General features: G+C 41.4%; 1 long non-coding RNA gene across 1 annotated transcript in view; it reads right to left on the minus strand.

Annotated features, from left to right (window-relative positions):
• The window catches only part of LOC111655450 (uncharacterized), a 55,570-nt gene extending 46,785 nt beyond the window's left edge, over nucleotides 1-8,785 (minus strand). The window contains exon 1 of the long non-coding RNA XR_002760807.2: nucleotides 8,431-8,785. This is a non-coding gene — a long non-coding RNA (uncharacterized LOC111655450). The remainder of the gene's footprint in view (nucleotides 1-8,430) is intronic.
• Between the last annotated feature and the right edge of the window lie 326 nt (nucleotides 8,786-9,111).

Here is a 9,111-nt window from a genome sequence, read left to right on the forward strand (position 1 = left end):
TATGTCACAAGCACCCATACACTCACTTGTAGCCTCAGTCAGACAAGGTTGTGACCTGACTGCTGTGGAAACCAGACATGTGACCGAAATCTAGGGCATTCTTGAACTGAGGAAGCACCTTGCCTTAAATTGACAGGAGAGCTGTACAGTAAGAGCTAGAGAGAGGCAGCCTGCCATAACTGAACATATCAAAACCATTACAAAACAATTCGTAAGCTTGAACAACCTTTTGCCGATATCTAATTATAAATAAACATTTTCAGTACAGATGAGGGCTGTCATCAGATTTTCACTGATTATTGTGGCCAAAAGAATTCACGATAACAACATTATCATCTCTGTAGAAGATTTGAAATAAATACATAAATAATGATAATGCTATCAGTCAAATTCATTTTAACTTAGTTTATTGTGTGTTTCATCGCTTTTTTGGAAAATAAGTCTATAACCATAACTATACAAAAAGAACAATTAAGCATGAAGGGAAAAGAAAAGCAGATAAACTGCTAAACAAAACATCCACAAGGCCTCATATCTGCCATCACCATATTATCATATGTGCATCATTAACACAATATTAACATTTAATTTTTAAATAATCCCGGTACATCCCATGTCTAGATAAATCAAACAAAGACGTATGAGTCTGTAGCTTAACTGTCGATAGTTAAAAGTTATTGAAATAGCTAATAGTAAAAAGTTGAAATGGCTAAAAATAAATGAAATAAAGAGTCAGTAGCTAGTTTAAAGAAACGGATGAATGCTTGTGATGTGGAGCTTCTGTCACACTAAGAAGTACAAACTTAACCCCACCTGACCGTTGTATCCACTTCTATATCAACATTCATTAAATAATGTCCAGTTTGAAATCAATTCAAACTCAAATTTGGGACATGACAGGTGGAGCTGATGAGATATTCGAGTTGCTCTGAGGAGTACAACCAGCGCACTAAAGCCTCATTCACTCCTGACACTTGTAATTCCACACTGTCTGGACTGAACGGCCGTGGCCCTAATGAGAAGCTACATGTTTCTATTCTGATGGCCATTTGTACAACTACAGGTCTTTATTTTGGTCTTGTAATTATTGTAGCAAAACTACTATAGGTGTCTGGCATTAGAAGTGGCCTTAGCTCCAACCCCAATAAATTTTTTTTTTAAAAATACAATGATCAAGAGGTGGAGTTTTGTTAAAGCTTGCCAAACCGTCAGGCGTTGGAACAGGTCCATCCAAATTTCCTCAAGCATGACAGATTACAAAACAGGGAGCAATAAAACTCCAGCCTTTTTTTTCGGCAGAGACAGACATTTATCCAGCTCCAAATTCAGGGTTATTCCAGCAGAGGAATTCGAGCAGTGGAGGCTTTAAAAAGAGAAAACATCTCAAACTCTAGCTTCACCCAAAAAAGCTAAATCCTGGTTAAGTTTAATTTACAACAACACCAAAGGAAGAAGCATTAAACTCACTCTGATAGGATTTTTAAAAAGGTCAAACTATTCTACTATTCTATTTTACTTGTGTGTTTCTTCCCCCCCAACAGTAATAAAATACTGACCCATATACAGTACATGTTGGAGGAGCGGAGTGGCCATAGTGGGACTTGGGTTTGAGCCAAAATCCTAATTGTGGGGTTTTATAAGCATCTCTTTGCTCAGAGTTATTCATTACCTCAGCAGATAATATGTTGAAGCATGGAAAAATTCCAAGTGGTAGCAGTGTAACAGATTAATTCTTTTGCCTCTTATCACATGCATTTTAACACTATTGACTTAATCATCAGACCCATCAACCGTGCTTTCCTCTACCACTGGGAGGTGGCTGATTGTGGTAAAAATCATTTGTCTATATACACACAGGCCAGCAAATATACAATACTCTACAATGTCCTACAGCTCAAAGGATTATTAAAATAGCTTCTTATTAAGGTTCATTTTCACCATCTTTCTTTACCATTGTAAAGTGAATATTTTTTGGCTTTTGACTGTTTCACAATGTTGCCATAAGCTCTGGGAACTTGTGATAAGCACTTTTTCATCACTTCTGTACATTTTTCTAGATTAAATGATTAATCAGTTCATTCAGAAATTAGTCGGCAGATGAAACAATAATAAACACAATCATTTGTTTGAGTTGTAGCACATGTGTATAATTCAGCAGGTGTTATATTTACTTTAAGTGCAGGTATATCCAGCAACCACTAATGATTTAATACATCTCCCAAAACCATAACAATTTTGAGTAAATTTCCGATTATTTTTTATCATTTTTATTTCCAAGTCCCCACATACAAACCAACCTGTAATCACACATTAATTCCTCTCAGGAACTCTGACTATAAACTGATTATCTTCTGCCCGAGGGCCACAGAGACTGAAATTGTTATTGCCAGTTTAATCTACTGTTTTATATACTGTCTTTTTATTGTCTAATTTTATTGTCTTCCCATGCGCCCTTGTTTAAATGTGCAATTTCTTTTTTTTGTTTGTTTTTTTTAAAGCACTTTGAGCTGCACATCTTGTATGAAAACTGTTCTATAAATAAAGTTTATTATCATTATTATTATAATCCACATGAAGGGAATCCCTCTGTACACGCCTCAATGACTCAGTGTTTATGACAGGAGAGAAAAAAGTAGTCACTTTATTGTCATGGGAATTGCTTGCTGTCTAACATGTCTGCAAATGTGTTGTGAGTAAATTTTGATACTGCTGCTTAAATTGAAGAGGCTCTCACAGAGAGGGAGTGAGAGCGGTTCAGTGCCAGCAAACGTCGGATGGACTCCTCCTCATAAAGTGCTCCGCTTCGCCCTGGCAAAAATAAACCTTGCAAGCCTCGGTGCCAAGTATTCCCGTTGATGAGAAGCCAGTTGTGAGTGGCCCCAGTTGTGCCCAGGCAGAGCCAAGCTGACTGGTGTTAATAAGAAAGAAGTGCGGCTGTGTAAAAACAGCTCCGCTACTCTCTTTGGCCAAAAAAGGTCATTTTACAAGTTATTATTTTCCCTAATGATTTGGAAGCTGATGATGCGCAAGCTGGCTGAGCGGAGAGTAACAACAGTTCAATGGCACAAAGGCATAAAAAAGACAAAGGGGAGCCTCTGGTAACTATCTGCATAGAAACCACTGCTCAACAGAGTCAACTGAAAAAAAACGACTACAATAGAATAAAACTAAATCAAACACACATTAAGAGTTAAAAAAAACAAAACACTGAGAACAAGCCACAAACTTGGAGCAGCGGCCTGACATCTGATGTCATGTGTCTGCAAGTGTGTTTGTGTGTTAGGGGGGATGGGTTGTCACAGTATCTTGAAGACAGCAGGACCCCCAGTGGTCCGTGTGAACACCGGTGCAGAGCGCACGGATAATCTCTTGTCGTGTTCACCATGACGGCATGCTTATCAGCAGTGGAGCTTCAGGAGTCCCAGAGTGCAACATAAACCAGCGACAACAACCACGCCGGAAAGTTAGCCTCATTCTTCTCAGCTAATGAGCTTTGACTTGCCAGTGAGGACACACTCATTAATCTGTGTGCCAGCCATTACAGCAGGAAACAGCACTGCATTTCCTTTATGGCAGAGAGGACAGAGGAAGCACGTAATCTATTATTCTTACTGATATTCAGTGGGGTCCAAATGTCTGAGACCACTTCTTCTTTTGGCCCCCCACTGCATATAGATATCAGCAGACTTGACCTAGTTTTCAAAGACACTAATGACTGTAGCTCAATAGACTTCATATGACTGCCCGTGACCCGGCCTTTGAATGAGAGCTGAAACAATGAGTCCATTAATTGACATATAATCACAACATGAACACACACACACACACACACACACACACACACACACACACACACACACACACACACACACACACGCACACACTATATATTGTATTATACGGCTGGTTATGTTTTCACATTGCAAGTCTGTGTGTCATCATCATGGTAAAATGTGGTCGTACTACCACAGAGGTGGTTTTGAGAACTTTGGCAGGTGTCTATATGTCTGTCTTTCTATGGTAAGAGTTTGTCACCACGATAAAGTCACAACCGTACAACATACAGACCTGCAACTTTACAGGTGTGTAGGTGAGATCAAAACAAAGGCCGACTTCGAACATGGGTTTGGTCCGACCCATGAGTAATAATGTGGAAAAGACTTCTGAGCAGTTGTTGACAGGTCTGGTGTGATCCTATCACGAGATGGTCTCTACTGCACATAAAGACACTGTATACAGCGTGGTTGTCATTATCACTAAACGCAAAGACAGTGCGAGTCAGAACTCAATCTGATCACTGAATGGGTTTATTTTGCAATAATCCCAGGCGAGCTGGGCTTGATCCCCCAATATCATGGCTACCAGCAACCTCTTAAATTTCTAATATTAGAATTTAAAATTACAACCGGAAAATGAACCAGAAAATGTTAAAAAATTAAAATGTATGTTGCTCGCTGCTGAGATTTTGCAGTTGAAACATTCAAAATATCTAAAATACTGAAAGAAATTTAGCTGTTGGCAGACAAAATAAAAATCTTGCAGGTACAACATTGATAGATTTTTTTTCATAAAACATAACCCAGAGACATACTAAACAGGACATTTTACAATTTGCAAAAACCAGCTTCTTGGTGCTCTCTAGTTGACAAACTATGCAGCAGTGACACTGTTTCTTTGTTTACGTCTGACCCCGTTTGGCATTTCTGTCATTTCAGTTTCTGTCAGTTGAAGCAGCAGGCTGTACATGCTGTATATTTCCCATCATGACTGAATTTGGTGGAACAAGAGGAGGTTTGTGAGCGGTAGATGGCTCTCAATCAGTGGCTGGCAAGCTCTCCTATAGTACACCCAATTCAGCAGGTCATCAATCATGATTTCTTTCATGCTTGCACACTGTTAATTAGTATACATAATGATGCACAGGCATAAACAGACAAAGGCGCGTGATGTTTGGTTAGTCATCTGAGCAATCTCTTCATGCATTAAGGAGTCAATTTGTTTGCTCAAATCTCAAACATTTCTATTCAACATGCTCCTTTATAAAGATGGCTTTGTTGAAGTGACGCATCTAATCACAGAATGTTGGCTAAAACAAGCTATAATGTACACTGCCACAATATCTATTAGCTCAGTTCTAGTGCAGAAACCCTTTGTGATGATATGGCATTTTGTGGTTGGCTGCATCCGCCCTGGCTGAATACATCCTATGAACAAACCTACAAGTCTACAGCATATGGTGTTATAATCTAATTAGTCATAGGCGAAAACACAGACAACATGGTAAAGCGACTTGGGGCCCCACTTCTAAAGGATGAGCAACAGTCAAGTGAGGTCAAAGCCAATGTAAAGGAGAGGGAATAACAGCCATGTCCTTCTATTGTAGTGTAAGACATGCATCTAAGGCGGAGGGGGCAGCATTAAACAATTCACGTGTGATGCTAACCTCTGCTAATCTGCACCAAATATGTCAACATCACTGACCTACAGTTACAACGTCTTCCAAAGTCACATAAGTACATCACAGCGGCGATGTCTTGAGATATCCAGACTGACAAATGGGGCAAACTGTGAAGCTGTTCCCTCAGGACAATTACTGCCATGTCAAAGACATTCCTTATACAGGAAGGCGTTGTTCACACGTTTCACTGAAACTGACAAATAAAACATCTGAGGAATTTTCCTAAATCACCCTGTGAGGAACAAAAAGGGGGAAATGAGAGGCAACCCTGGAGTTCAACCCACTCACCACACTCAGCTCAGGAATAGCTCTTGACATATTAGCCTACCCAGCATGCCCTCTGCCTCTCTAGACAGCTCTGACATCATTATACAACAGATACAGACCAGGACATCAGCTACATGGCCGAGGTTATATAAGTGAATGCTCTATGTTTCTAAGCATTCAGTGCTGTTGCCCCACTATGGGGAGTAGGAAGGGATGGGAGTAGACTCGGGGGGGGGGGGGGGGGGGGGCGGCAAGGAGGCCAGGAAGAAAGACAGACAGAAACAGGGCCACAAAAAGAGAGGCCCGCTGGGGTGCTCGCTGCAGGGAAAGACTGAAGAAGGTCACCTCTGGCCCCCTAAAGGAGCCCCAACAGAGAAGAGAAGAGAAGAGAAGAGAAGAGAAGAGAAGAGAAGAGAAGAGAAGAGAAGAGAAGAGAAGAGAAGAGAAGAGATCTCATGTACAACACTGTTACATCACTCCGTCAGGAACAAAGCCAATATTTCCCATTTGCTTTACTTTGCATGGGGAAAAATATTTACAATAACGGACCAAAATCACCTGTGTGTGAGAAAACATCTTGATGCTGAGATGAGCTTGTTTCAGATGGAGCACACATGTGCCTTTGGTTACATGGGATTTTACCCTCTACATGGCCCACACTTGGTGCATTAAAACTGGATCCTTGGAGAAAATGTTTATACTTGAATGGTGGGTTTGTCCAGGGCTAATAATCAACCCAGGGAGAGAACACTGCGATTTAAACTGAGGGATAATGATTAATGAACAGTGGGCATCTGGTGCCATACCTGCTCATCTGACATAAATGATCTTTATTTTAGCCGTTTTTTGCATAAAATCCTAAGACTGCAGTGGTTTAGGACCATATACATTTACATAATAATAGCAGAAACATTTATTAATACTATAAACCTTCCAGACACCTTTGCACTTAAGTACACTTTGAGGTGTAAATTGGCTGACATTAAACTCACTATGTTAAAATAAACACATTTAATAACTTTTACACCATATTGAGAAAAGCTTTAGGAAAGATGTGTTCCTGATTTACTGTATTCATAACTATAAACACTGCACAGAGACTACAACCTTTTTAAAGTCTAGAGTCCAACAACTTAAACATCTAAGAGTTTAAATTATTTAAAATTTTCACTGGTTACCATGATGATCAGAAAATCTATTCTCTGCCTTTTAAAATAAGCTTCAGCGTGCCAGAGGAAATGCTTGTGTTGCCAGCTTGATGGATTCAGCTGCGAGAGCATACAGCTTTTAGACTGTCACTTTCTATCAGCACTGTGCAAGATACTACTGTGAAAATGAACGTGACTAAGAATCGAGACCCTGAAAGGGCTTTGAGCGGAGTGGTTACATTGAGTGATTTAATTATTACAGCACTGTAATGTGGTGATGAAGGCTTTCACACACAAACAGCTGCAAATGCACTATGCAAACTGTCACCATTATATTTGTGATCCGCTGTGCTCAATCATGCACCGAGATTATATTCCCTGGGGATTTTCGCATGGTCTGAGTGAATGATAAAGTGTCAGCGCAGCCTGTCAGCAGTCAGTCAGGGCTGTGGGACATCAGCCTGTATTGTTACACCGTTCCTTGGCAACATTTATCATTCGAGTTCCTTTATAATCTGTGCATTCATGTCAAGTCAACTCCCTGGGCTATGCTGTCTTTGAACATCTGTGGTAATTTAATATCCAACCCTGGCAATTTTAATGCAACACACATTGTTTCCAACCAGAATGCCCTGTTCTGATATTGGCAGTTCAATACACATCAGATAGTGATCATGTGGGCTGCGCTGGGCATCTGTTGTATTACAGTCAATAATATAACCATGAGGAAAACAATGGACTAATGAACTCTGAATGCCAGTCTGTGCACATCACAGAGGCCATTATACACAATAATCCTCTATATTTCCAGATGCATGAATTATGTGAATATTAATGAGCCACATGAGCCAGTGCACTCACTGAATGGTGTTTACAAACACTTATAAGGTGGGCAAATGCAAGTTGTCCCTTTCAGTACAGACTTGCCTCAATTATAGTACCTCATTTAGATAATATTGTTATTAATATTACAATATTGACAGTATTTTTGAAATAAGAATGTCAACACATATGTAGGCTAAATGTCACTTCTGCAACATTTGTAGGAGAAAAGTAAATTAGGGTCAGATAAATGAACAGACAATGAGCAGCACGCACACTAAAAGCTCCCCATAGGAGTATTATGGGTGTATTGTATCCAGTGATGGTTATCGATTAGCTATCTGTCTCAGTGTGTGTGTGCACATGTGCATGCATGAGTGGACCATGCGCGCGCCAGAGTGCAGCGGGCATAAATCCAAGTTCGGGGCCTGTGTGCAGCACACAGTACAAGCATAATACAGCAAAAAGGCACCATTACTGCTGTACAGTAACATCCGGCAGTGTTTGCGTTTAAACGACAACAATCATGGAGCACAGTGATACAATAGTGGACAGAATGGCCGCAGATCAACAAAGATAAGAGCTCTCCTCCTGTACAGTACACCGTGTGTACCTTGGCTGCTGATCTGATCTGTCAAACCAGCCCAGGCTACTGAAGCTAACACCGCCAAACAACTGCATGCACACACCGTGCTGTGGACGTCGGGCAGGCTGGAGCCCGATAACGACACTTACCGTCGGTTACCCCCCACGCGGTCTGGACGCCAGTTTCGGGTTGGATATTTAGGGCATTAGGGCGGAAATGAAGCGGGAGAAAGTCAGCGGGAGCTCCTCTGGTTACTGCACAAGTGTAAGCGGCGGCGCTGGATGGCTACACGTCCCCCACTTCACTCCCGAGCCCGGTCCTCTGCCAAGCCGCTGCGCCTCGTACCGTCAAATTATCTCCGCTCCTCACTCACACGGCTCCCCCAGTCCTCCTTCCTACAAAAAGCGTTTGTATTTGCGTGAAAAAGAGTAGTTTGTTTCCCCTTCTCGCTGCCTTCCACAAACGTTTGGATGGGTTGCAACGACAAGGGGGAAAGAACCAAAAAAGAAATACTACACGGTCGCTCCTCCCTCCGCTTATGTACAGTACAGTAAGGCGAGCGCTCGGCTGTGTAACCACTTATTAAAACTATCTACCGCTCTCTACAGGACCACCACTGTAAAGCACAAACTCTACACAAACACATGTTGGGACGCCGAGATGTGAATTACGGAACACCGTCTGCCTCGAGTCGCCTGTGCTGTCCTTATTTATTGACTTCAACATCGCCCCCTCCTCCCTCCCCCTCCTCCCTTTGGGAAGGTGAGGTTAGTCCACCTTGTGTTAGGTAGATAGGACATTTCAGATTCAGTGGAGGGAGACGAGTCTAC

This window comes from Seriola lalandi, unplaced genomic scaffold (genome assembly GCF_002814215.2).
Source record: "Seriola lalandi dorsalis isolate HSWRI2012SDOR001 ecotype SW California unplaced genomic scaffold, Sedor1 jcf7180002054317, whole genome shotgun sequence".
Classification (NCBI taxonomy): Eukaryota; Metazoa; Chordata; class Actinopteri; order Carangiformes; family Carangidae; genus Seriola; species Seriola lalandi.